The 13,060-nt window shown below is 35.5% G+C and overlaps 1 long non-coding RNA gene and 1 pseudogene across 1 annotated transcript; both read right to left on the bottom strand.

Moving 5' to 3' along the window:
• Positions 1-3,663: 3,663 nt before the first annotated feature.
• LOC132054246 (extra-large guanine nucleotide-binding protein 3-like) lies at positions 3,664-4,956 on the bottom strand (annotated as a pseudogene).
• Positions 4,957-9,044: 4,088 nt separating this feature from the next.
• Positions 9,045-12,707, bottom strand: LOC132053583 (uncharacterized). Its single transcript, XR_009414155.1, has 3 exons — positions 12,573-12,707; positions 10,162-11,745; positions 9,045-9,605 (listed from the first exon to the last, which is right to left on the bottom strand). It is a non-coding gene; the product is annotated as an uncharacterized LOC132053583 (long non-coding RNA).
• Between the last annotated feature and the right edge of the window lie 353 nt (positions 12,708-13,060).

Raw genomic sequence — 13,060 nt, 5'->3', positions numbered from 1 at the left:
CGTTATTTTTAGGGTTTGAGGTATGTCTCTTTTTCAACATACTTATTGACCTTAAAGATGGTTTCTTTGATAAGGTGGCATGCGTGTGTTGGGTCAAGCCCGTATCGAACCTTTATGCATATTAGATATTATGTTATACTTCATTATTGTGTCATTCCCCTATATTGGGATGATTTAAACTTATTTCTTAAGAGATAATCTTTAAACGTGGCTTCTAAAACATTGGTCTTTAATGTGTTTTGTCCTAGAAACAGGTTTTCTTCTTGAAATTTGATTAATGATTTGAAACTGATTTCTAAATCGATTAACTACTTGATATAGCCATACCAACGGGATGATAAACATAATTCATAATGAATTATTCAGCTTCCAAGCCATGATTTATGACTCGGCTAATATGTCCTGATTTCTCTTTGTTTGTGTTTGGGCCTGTATGGGCAAGCTATGCTATTCCAGAGGATGAATAGCCATTATGGATCCTACTATATCGCTCTTGAGCATTGTTGTGTCGGTCCGGAGGATGATTGACTGATGTGGGTTGGTAGCCTCAATGCATCAATGAGTAATGGGATCCTAAAGTTGCTCTCCCTGTTTTGTTGTGTCAGTGTAGAGGATGATTGGCCTCCGTGGGTTGACAGCCCTCGTGCATCTATTGGTTGTTTACCCATGAGTTGTCGTGGATGATCTTGATATCATAACGGAAAGACTTGATATGATAAACAGCATAATGAATCGAAATTGACGTATTTCTTCTTCATTTGTGTACACTAAATTGTATTACGAATTTTGAAATGTTCTTAACATTGTTTTTAATTATGATATGAACTGTATATTTTGTTATAATAATTATTTCCCCTTATACACTCACTGAGTACCCAGTACCCAAGCATACCATTGTTATTTTTTATGATATGTTAGGTAATGAAGAAGAGCAGGTACAGACAGACATCGCGGGCTAGGAGAACTTGCTTGTGGGACTCCCTCTATTCTTAGTCATTTATTTTATTAGTTCTGAGCTGCGTTCGAAAGTTTGATTATTCGCTATTGAACTTTTAGAAGCTCCATAGATAGTTGCTCTAGTTGGATAGTGACTTGCTATCCATCATTGACTAGATGAAGTACTCAGTTTACTTGCTAAACACAGGTTATTTATATATTAGACTTCCGCTTATCATTAATGTGATTTTATTATTAATCTTTATTATCTTATTTAGTTGATGCATCATGAACCATTAATGGAATATAGACGATTAGTTGACTTATAAGGTGTTTTTGATGTGGTTCTGTAACATCAGATGTCTGTTGCGCCAGGGCCAAATTTGAGGCGTGACACATGTCACACCCCGAACCATGGCCTAGGCATAACACGGCACTCGGTGCCAGACTGCATGTGACCGAGCGAACCAACTGATTGTCTGAATCAACATGTGGTATATACTGAATACGAAATAAAATATACAAGCACGCGGATCATTTAAAAGACTGACTAAATAACCATAAATGCGAAAATACTGAGTTAAGTCTGAAAGTATAAATAAGTAGCCGACATGGCTAACACAAAATCCTGCTAAATACTGATTAAGTGCAACTCTAGTCTATGAAGCCTCTAAAGAATAATGAAGTACTGACTGTTCACTGGAACAAGGCCCCTAGTATACCTGACTGTCTAAAAATACTGGAAAGACTGTAAATAAGATAACGCCCCGAAAGGAACTGGGGCTCGCCAAGCAGCTGGTACGAGAATCCTAGAGAGCAGATCCATCGTCCTATAAATCGTTACCTGCATCGCGAGATGCATACCCCGGGAAAAAGGGACGTCAGTACATTTGAATTGCACTGGTATGTAAAACTAACTGAAAGACTAAATAGTTGTAGGGTGCTCGGGAAAGGGCAACCCAAATCAATAAATGAATACTGTACTGAAACTGAAATTGAAACTGAACATACTGATAGCTGAAGTGAACAAGAGAAGTAAAGTCATAAGTACTTCCTGTTCTGAATATGGAATCACCTGTTTAACTGAATAAATAATCTATGGCCTCAGGCCCAATATAAGTGCACAAATATATGGCCTCAGGCCCAATATAAGTGCACAAAGATATGGCCTCGGGCCCAAGTATAAGTATACATAAACTGTGGCCTCAGGCCCAAATACAGGTGTTCAATATTCAACAATTTATAATAAGAAACTGATAATCATACTATAATGCATAACACTGAAATACTAAACATTACTATGTTGAAACATGTATTCATGAACTGATTATGGAGTTTAAAGAATTAAATGTTCATAAGCATACTGAGTTTTCATGACTGAGACTCATAGGATAACAAACATGAGTCTATACTAATTACGTACTCAGTTCATCATTGAAAATTCTGTTCAAACGATCTTGTATCAATATCCTATTCTACCATATTGGCCATGAGAATGTAGTTTAACCTAAGTAGTGGAATTGTTAATGTTACTAAATTGATGGTTCAATATCAAATACTAAGTCCCAAAAATTTTAAAAAAAAAATGGATAATGAAGAGTATGAATAAACCTTGATGCACCAAGGACTCAATTCAAAATTTTAGACATGGGCAACACTGTGAAGAAGTTCCTTCATATTGCTAAACTGCTCCTCCAAGTTGTGGTCTCCTTCATCATTGCCTTCACCATCATCTTCCTCATCAAAATCATAATCTAAATGAAGGACTGCAGTGACAAGTGAAGGCGCATATCTATGCGGCAAGCTTATCTCATCGCACTGCCCGTGTGCCCCAAAAGTTGCAAAGTTTGAATAAAGGGGGCAAATATTTCAAGCCAAAGGTCATGATTTGGATCATAATAGTCTTTTATGATCAATTTTCTCAACTTGACACTGCTGATTTCCAAATGATGAATGCTCAAAAATTTATCTAATTCCTAGTACTCCAAGTTAGGGTAACCAGATAATACCTTTTCCATGATATCTTCCATCAAACTCAGGTGCCCAATTGAAAGAGAAAGGAGAGCACTCTAAAAGGGTTCAATTCGCAACAATTTTAACCAAATTCCTCAATGATGTATTCGTATATGCAAACTGAGGAAACTCATAACTTGGTGCGGTGTAACAGTAAAATTGAAGTGTAAAACTTTCAAGATTAACAATTTTAGTTGCAAAGTATATCCATAAATCATCTTTAACAAACTGCTCCCTGTACATAAAGTATGTCTTGTATGTTTTGAACTCCATGGAGTACCAACTTTCAGTTGAGTAGAATTCAGGCCAAAGGTATATCACAAATTTTGTATGTTATTCATTTCTGCTTTGTAACAAGAAATTGAAGTGAAACTTTCAAGATTAGCAATTTTAGTTGCAAAGTATATCCATAAATCATCTTTAACAAACTGCTCCTTGTACATAAAGTATGTTTTGTATGTTTTGAACTCCATGGAGTATAACTTTCAGTTGAGTAGAATTCAGGACAAAGGTATATCACAGATTTTGTATGTTATCCATTTCTGGTTTGTGGAGAAAATGATAAAAATAGTGTATTAGTAAATTGTTTTGGTTCTTAAGTTTGTCAAAAGTTAATATTTTTAGCTTGTTTGGCCAAATTTATGAGAAGCCAAAAGTACTTTTTTGCTTTCAAGAAAATATTTATTCTAGAGAGTTAGAATGTTTGGCTAAGACTTTAGAAAAAAATAGGTGATTCTGAATAGTAGGAGAAGTTGTTTTATGAAGTTGAAAAAAGCAATTTTGCCTCATAAATGGAGCCATCTGCTCCACCATAGTAGGTCTCTTCCATTTCCTCATCCCACTTCACAACCTCCCTTATATACTTGAACATCTCATCGACATCACCCTTGTTTGAGCTTTCCACACAAATAGCTTTCTACCCGTGACAGAAGCATAGAGGTCTTTAAACTTCATTGTGACCTAATAATATGCTTGGTTTGCTAGTGACTGGTTACTATATTGAGTTTGCACTAGACTGGAGTTGCTGAACATATTTGCAAGAGTCCAACGGTACACAAGCGACCTTCTCCTCAGACAAGTCATACTTGATCAAGATTAAAGCGAATGGGGTTTCTTTGAAACACGGATGTCTGATCATTGTTTCCAAGAGTTTTTGACATATTGATTCTTGTTCTGAAGTAGTGTATCGCTACCACTGTCCTGCAGAGAAAGCCATAGCTGATCATAGTCACTGAGGGGGCCACACAAAATACTACAACACAAACATTTCCTTCCACTTGCATCCTTCATTCATTCCGTTGGCTTTTTATCTAATCAGCTGGTACTTGTCAGGCAGGACATAAAATCATGTATCTAAATGATGGCAAGTGAAGGAAATACACCTTATACCACATATGATTTCAGGAGGCTAGCTCCATCAATGTAGTTGCAATTGTCAGCCCGAAACCATTAAAATGAGATTGCTTCATCTCACTTTAGACAAGTACATAGGTAACATGTGTTTTGTACACGAGTAATGTAGTTACAATTATTGGTCCTAACAATTAAAATGAAATTAGTCTGTCATCTAGTCCACAAACTTTTCCGCCTGTGATCGTTCTATTATCATATTTCTTCCAATAGATGTCATACCGAACATCAACTTTATCTATCTTTACAGTGCTGGACTAGGGGAGGACCTCTTTCGCAGATCAGTGGTCCCTTTCTGGACCTCTTCATTACCTAACTAGCATAATGTTTTCTACTTTTCTAGAAGCAAAGAAAGACTTCATTAATATAATTGACAGAGCACCAAGCCTGTGGTGGTGAGTACAAAAACTCTATACAACTCAGGCTAATCGTGAAGGTGACATCTATCACAGCAATATTTTCACTAACATCTTTCAGTTAATTTACCCCAAAAAGTAGTTTTCAGTAATGAGTGGCTTCTTCTAGTTTTCGTTCAATGCCCCTGTTGTTTCTTTCCTTCAGTAATACCCACAGCACACTCGCCATCTCAACTGCCATTTTTGACCCCCTTAGTTCTCTTCTTAGAGGAAATATGCTTGTTAATTTTGTCATTTAGACTAATTACAGCAGTGAAATACTGGAATATAGAAGTTGACGACTTAGAAGATTTTGCAGATATATTTTAATCATCAGAAGGTGGTATTACATGCAAAATAAAAAATTACACTACCCATCACAAACATGCGTCAAACTAGAGTACCTTAGAGAATTCTGAACATCTAAAACTAAAAAGATACTTTTGTTATCATTTAACACCAAGAAATGTATCAGTTGGGCTACGATATATCTTGCTCTGATATCTCAACAGCCTACAAACCATAGAAGAAACAAAGTCAATTCAGTAACCATTGTATATCTTCTGCAGTGGTTAGCATTAATCAAATTAAGAATGTATCCATTAGAAGGTGTACCAAAGATTCTACATTACTTGGTGAAATTACCCTCTGGCAGCAATTGCCTATATGATAGTCACTCGACAAAGTCAAAAAAAATTTTGTACTTAAAAAAGAATAGTTAATAAGTAGAAACATTGAGGAGAAAGTCGATATCACTCTTTGTAACAGTATACAGCTGAGTCACAATGTTCTTGACAAATGCATATCAACGACATATGGTCCACAACTCAGATCCAACTAGATTACTGAAATAACTGATTTTCCATGCACATTTGAGATATTCAATGCAAAAATGTTCTTATGCAACTAAATGCTCTAAAGACTTCTATTTGACAACTTGATTCAACTAAGACTACTGTACTCCGAAAAGTACCATGCTCAAGAAGAAATCTGGAAAGAAGTAAAGCTCATATCTTCTCTTGTATGTTTCCTGTCTAGTAGGATCCGTCCACACCTCTTCGACCTGGAGAATATATTAACGTACTGCTGCAGGAAAAATCGCATCTAATTCTCCAGTGGCAATGATATCCAGTAGCCAATCAAAGAAATGCTTCAACCTCGGGTTCAAGGAGTAGATGCACTGATTACTTTTGGCAGATTCGACATCGCCACCTATATAATGGAACTCAGTTGCTAAAATGCATAAAGAGATGCTTCATTTTTAGGATGTTCATAATGCGTATGTTCACAACCATGAACCTAAATGACTATACTTTGAACCTTAGAAATAAAATCCTAATATATAAAGGCACACATTGATGTAACTCAACTTCACTTCTTATAAATCTTATTGAAGAAAAATCCAATAAATTTTGTTCAGTAACTTTGATTAGTTGAGCATGGGTGACACTCTGTAGCAGTAAAATATAGTATATCTACAATTTTTTTCTTTATCTTCCTCTACAATTTTTTTAAAGTCACTAGCAAAATGCATATGCGACAAGGCAGAAGAGGAGGCATAGGCAGAGACAGGAAGGAGAAGAGGAACTGAAATCAGACAAACAAGTGCACAGCCAATCATTCACCTAGATACATTACCATGCGACAAAGTACTCATTTCGTCTCAAACTTGGATCTTCAGTTTACTTCCTTGTTCTATGAGATAGAATGTCCACATACGTTTAAAAACTGTTAGGTTGTAATTCATAATATACTAATAAGATTCTTGGATTTCAATTCAATTTAGGTTGCCTGTGGAGGCAATTCATTTTGAGCTGCCCAAAGATAGGTTTTCAGAAAACTGTTGTTTCTACTAAAGCCGAAAGGTACATAGTGTTGAGATAGAAGCTATGAAAGTTGGTGTATAAGACCAAATGCTGAGGTGTTGGAACACAATTTCTAATGTTCTTGATAGTACCTACTTGGATTACATTAATGATATTGATCCTCACTTATCAAAAAAAAAAAAAAAAAAAAGGCTGTATAGTTATTTCATATGTTCATGGTTTATTATACCACAGGTTACCAGAGTATGATTGGATTACATTTTTAATTCTTAACACTTTGTCACATATTTTGATTAAAAGGAACACTGTGCAGTAGAAAGAACAACCAATATGAGCAAAAAACTTAGACAGATCCAACAAAGGCAATTACGTGTTTGAAAATAGTGCTCGTTCCAGAACTATCAAGTCCAAGTAAAAGTAGCTTCTGAACCTTTTTCTGCTCTAAATAAATTGGAACAGTGGTATATCTTCTAGGTTCATCCCTTTGTTGGTTGACAACGTTTTGACATTCTGATTGTTGTGGTCTTTTATTGTGTGATTTAATGTAGGTTAGGTGGTCACTTGTCACAGATTCTTGAGTCGGGTCCAAGTGTAATTTCAGTAACCACTGAGGTGCACAGCTGAAGTAACTTTGGAAGGTTCAACAAGATCAGCCTTATATTTTAGCAGATTCATGTTAGCGTTCAAAGTTTTGATGTAAATGGATCTCTTTGAGCACATCCAAATTCCTCAACTTACCTATTCTAAGAGGGTCGGCGCATTTTTACACTAAGATCCACTGAAATAGTTATGGATTGGCCTTTAGTGGTATCAAAACCTACTTTCAGCGAAAATACATGCATTGAATAGTTCGCATTCTCTTTACCTGTAAGAAAAATAGTGTGCATTTCTTCAATATGGTGGTGTTAACAAAGCATTTCACCCAAAAAAGAATTCAATACCTTCTGCCCATATTCCAGACTCAATATGCAGCCAGAGTCTCAAAGTAAGAGTAGCAAAATCACAATACGAATGGGGAACCACTTTATAGTTCAACTAGTTTTAATTAGAAGATGATAACAGATACAAAACATAAGGCGCATTTGACTTTCGTATCCAAAAATAACTCTTAGAACAGTAATCTCAGAGCTATAAATGATGACATGGATGTATATTTAATAACTTTATAGCATATCAGTAAAATGACCCAACACTTATGGAGGACAAACCAGCAACAAATGTTTGCAGCAGTAATAGGGTCAGGAAAAAACCAATGTTGCAGTTAACATTTGTGGAAGAAATTCGTAAGAGATGCAGTATGAAAATAAGTGTTGCAGTTAACATTTGTGGAAGAAATCCGTAAGAGATGCAGTATGACAATAAGTCACAAATATGAGCAAAAAAGAGGAAATGTATTTTATTGCTAACAAACAGGAAAACTTCAATTATATAGTGGATAGTAAAGGTTTTATTGCCCAAAAATATTGGTGTTATGAATGGAAACTTAGTCATAGTACAAAGGACACACCTTCAGCACTTTGAGTTCCAGTTTTGTTATCTCCCAGCCATTATATAGACCTGTGTGGTTTCATTGCTTGCATGCGGACTAAGTTTCAGATTTGAACTCAGAATTCTGTTAGATCTCTCTCCTTCCTATTAAATTAAGAAGTCAATGTCGCATTAACATTTCCGATAGGGATTACAACTTACAAGGAATAATTAGTTAAACTTCAATAAACTAAGTTACCGTTCTCCAAAGTTCAAATTCCTTGTCATACTAATAACTTCCAAGCTTCAACTTCTGAGGGAGTAAAGGGCACCCAAAAAGTTTTGCCCCTCTCATCAGGCTTAAAAGGAAATCCATTAACAATCAAGCTCTGGTAGTAGCTGATTAGCAGAACATTTTTTCTTTGATTTCATTATTTGCTTCACTTCCAAGGGACTAAGCAATGTTTGCCAACATACTCTGAAAAAGCATTATCTCAATGTCTACCACTTTTCTTTTAGATATATTAATATAATTGAAAAGTTACCTTAGGGGCTCTTCTCCTCTCATCATAGAATGGGCTGTGCTCAGATCCGGGGACGCCGAGGAGGAAAATGGAAAAAAAAAAAAAAAAACAGGGTTCTGCAGTACAGACTTGGTGGAAAGTGGAAACCTTGGACTTTGACTTGGTGACTGCTCACAGCAGCAAACTGAGATACGTGCAACGGGATCTACTCTATAACAGGTGAGACGTCCTGGACTAGAGATATTCTTGAGGAGAACTCTTGGAGAAAAAAACCTCGTCACCATCTCCCTCCAATCTTTGTTTAGGAAAGAAATAAAGTGGGAGAGAGCAACTGCTATACTTGCGTGAAAAGGTGGTGGGAGAGTTTAAATATTTTAAAGTTTCTTTTCCACCAATAAAAAAAAATTCTGGCCAATGAAACAAGTCCTTCGACACGTAATGAATCGGGCAATACTACTATTTTGGAAGATTGGCTTTCAACCTTAATTTTCATAGTACAAAAACAAGCTCGGGATACAGTAATATGAATAGAAACCACAAAACATTTAACGGAAACTTTCTTACATGATAATTAGAGAATGAATACATTGTTACTTAGACATAAAGAACTCTAACAACTCCTTGGATACTGACAGATACTATCCAAGCCTTGTCTATCAGCTATAAACCAGTTCAACACATAAAGTAACAGCTGTCAAAATATGTTGCTATCAGTACAAACGATAGGTGTCAATAAGAAAAGACAATTGAAGCATGAGGGAGGATCTTGGGAAGCTTTGGAACTCCTATGTCATTTTAACTTAATCCTGAGGCACATCACTCCCTTCGAATTCTGCAGCAATGATAAATTTTTCTAGCACTATTGCATTCTTGAGCAGATATTTTTCAAATGGAAATACAAACTCATATCTACTTAGCGGTTCATGAAAGTCGATGAACTTGATAGTCTTCAAATGTAGCAGTGAGCAGTTAAACTTATGTGTCTCAAACCTCCTGCTCTGTTCATCCTCGTTTGTGTGCTTTGACAGCAGACCCTATAGGGAAGAATTCACAACATTAACTAGTTATCCTCCTTAGATGGTAGTAGAAAGTCAAGGAGTTGATTGTGGATTAAAAAAAGGGAGGTGATGATTTTTAAGATTCAAGGAACATGTCAAATGCTTAGAAAATGTTACTTACTTGCAAAAAACAAAAACAAAAAAATGTTAAAAAGCTGACATTTTATCTCCTCGCATGAAAGTGAGTAGTATCCCTTAATTATACATCTTTATCCTACAACTACAAAAAAAAAAAAAAACAACAACAAAAAAAAAAAAAAAAACACTTAACTCAAACAATCAATTTTGACAATCAACATGAAATTTTTTCAAAGAAACTCAAGCTGAACTATTTTCTTGAAGAAAATAAATTGAGAGAACAACAAAGTTCCTATAAACGCTTTACATGAAACGAAATAATCAATTTTATGATTTTTCCTAAAGCACTTAAGATGAGAAATATATTGATACATACAGTCTTCTTCTTCCACTAAGAGTTGTTTGATATTAATAACATGAAGTACCAAAAACAAATGTCTAAAGAAAAACTTACTCTTGGTTTGTGATTGCACCGGTCAATGGTCAATGTCTCAAGATTCGGTGAAATATGTCGAAGGCTGCATATTCCAGGGAAGTCCAACTGTTCTAAGGCTGTGTCAATTTTTAAGAATTTCCGTCTTGATGGCGGAGACTGCCAGCCTTTCAGCTCCAGTATGGAAAGGCACTTATAAATCAACTATGTCAAAAAAAAAAAAAAAAGGAAATGCAACACAATTAGTGGCATGCTAATTGTTGAATAATCCATAAAAACAACTTGGACTATATGACTAGTTATTGACATGTCAAAGTGTTCAAGGTTGGTTTGGAAATCCAAAAAACTGACCTTTAAACACACATGACTTAGAAGAAAGAGCATGAAGAATGTAAATCAATCCAAATTTTACAGGTCGTTCTGTCCATTTTGTTCATCATCCAAAATTTTGTTCAAAAGATCTTATTTCAGTTACCTGCCACTGTCCACCCAAATTGGTCACGAGAATGTAATTCTTTAGTAATTATCAACTTAGTTATTGCATTATCCTAAGTAATGGTCCTGTTACTATTATTAAAGTCATGAATCCAGTAGCACATAAAAAGTCACAAAACGAAAAAGAAATCTAAATTTTGGATAGTAAAGCTCGATGCACCAGCGACTCAATCCAAGATTCTCGACATGGGAAACCCTATGAAGAAGTTCTTTAAAATATCTACACTCCTCCTCCGAGTTCCGTCCTGCATATACAAAATCATCAAAATCTAAAAATAGGTTTGCACTGACAAGTGAAGCCATATTTCTCTGCTGCAAGCATATCTCATCGCAGCACCCCAAAAGTTCAAAATATTTAATATGGGGCGCTAATATTTTGAGACGACGATCAAGATTCTCATTCTAGAAGTCTCTTATGGTCAAAGATGTCAGCTTCACAGAGCTGATTTCCAAACGACGAACAGCCAAATCACCAACCAGTTCCAAGCTCTCCAAGTTGGAACAACCAGGTAATACCTTTTCCAACACATCATCTGTCAAATTCAGGCACGCAATTGCAAGAAAAATGAGACTGCTCCAGTTAATACTACCAGAAGGGTTCAGTTCACAGTTGACTAATTTCAACCTCTTCAACAACGTATTGTTATATGCAAACTGAGGAAGCTCATAAATTGGGTCACTTTCCCAGCAAAACCCAAGTGTAAAACATTCCACATTAGCAACTTTAGTTGCAAAATGTACCCATATATCAACATCTTTAACATAACTCTTGTCATACCTAGGCAGAAAGCACCTGAACCTTATGAATTTCTGGCAAAACCTCTAATAATAAAGCTCTCTATTGGCGGAAGCTATGAAATCAGAAACTTCCTTTTCAGTGTAACCATTAGGGGGCCTATGAGGGAGGTTGAAATCGGGTGACACCGGAACGGACATCCAAAGAAACCGCCATCGTGTAGACAATACACTCATTCTCACAACTGCTTTACTGTCGGGCAACATAGAGAGTATGTGAATTAAAATTGGCTCTGGCAAATCGCTGAGTCGGTCTCCTCCTACCATGATTTTCCTTTGCATTTCCATTGGTAATGTTGATGGAGCTTTTCTAGTCTGAAATTGGAAATGCATAACCTAGGTCAGTTCATATAAATGCTTTGGACAGCTTATGAAAGATTCCCAAAACATATTGTCAAAAAAAATAGGGTAAAACATAAAAAGATACTACTCCCTCCGGATAATTTGCGATTTGCACCCCTAACATATACGCTCTTTTGTGACCGCTCTTTTGCTACTTACACCTTATTCTATCCTTTTTAGCGATTCGCATCCTAATCTCCTTAATTCCTTGCAAAACCATAAAAACCCCAATTTTTCCAGTAATTCACAAAGGGAAAATAGGGAACACGATTAATATTTCTCTAAAAATTATTTTATCTACAGTCAAATCTCTCTAAAACAGCATCGTTGGATCCGAAAATGTTTTGGCTGCTATACCGAATGACTGTTATACACCTATAACAACATTGACATTTAAATAATATTTCGCTGTTATAGGAAAAAAAAATGCAAAAAACACAATTTTTCCAATAATCCACAAAGGGAAAAATAGGAAACACAATTAATATTTCTCTAAAAGATATTTTATCTATAAGAAAATATTCTTCCCGTTCGTCTCTGCGTAACAGTAGCATATTGTACGAGCAAATGCACACCCCAATAGTTGCAGGTTATTATCATATCTGAAAGAAGATTCTCAACATATCACTGAATCAATCATGCATAGGATCAAAGAGGAGAAATTTGCAATACAAATGTATAGACTATTTTAGAGCTCACAATTTGTGAATGCAACTTGCTTTTCAAAGTGCTTTTTTCCAGCTTGATAAATGCCAAAAAAGATGGATAAATAGCTTCAATGAGTCAATATATGTATGTACCTTCAATGGAAGTAAATAGCTTCAATTGGGAATTGTAACACAAGGGTAAATATGATTCCTATTTCTTTTGTTCTCCACGGATAGAAAGACAACGGGCGTTCCTTCGTATGCTAAATGTTGGAATTAATTAATTAATGTAGTGTTTGGGTAAAATGAAAAAGTATTTTTAAGCACTAGTTTTTAATCTAAAATGAACAAAAGTAAGTCAAAATCACAAGCTAAAGAGCTAGCTTTTGGCTTATAAGTCAAAAGCTATAATCACATCCAAACGGGCTCTAATAGTCTGTTTGGCCAAGTTTATTTTTTCCTAAAATGATAATTTTAAAAAAGTGAGCGATTTGGCTAAGTTTCTGGGAAAAAATAAGTATTTTTGGGAGCAAAAGCTTTTTTTTAACAAAAATAGCTTGTGTGTAAAAGTACTTTTGAAAAAAATACATTTAAAATCACTTTAAAAAGCTTGATCAAATACTAAACTGCTCAAAAGTATT

Source organism: Lycium ferocissimum, chromosome 4 (genome assembly GCF_029784015.1).
Source record: "Lycium ferocissimum isolate CSIRO_LF1 chromosome 4, AGI_CSIRO_Lferr_CH_V1, whole genome shotgun sequence".
In the NCBI taxonomy this organism is placed as follows: domain Eukaryota; kingdom Viridiplantae; phylum Streptophyta; class Magnoliopsida; order Solanales; family Solanaceae; genus Lycium; species Lycium ferocissimum.
The sequence above is the reverse complement of the archived record's forward strand: the minus strand, read 5'-3'. Positions and strand labels throughout refer to the sequence as shown.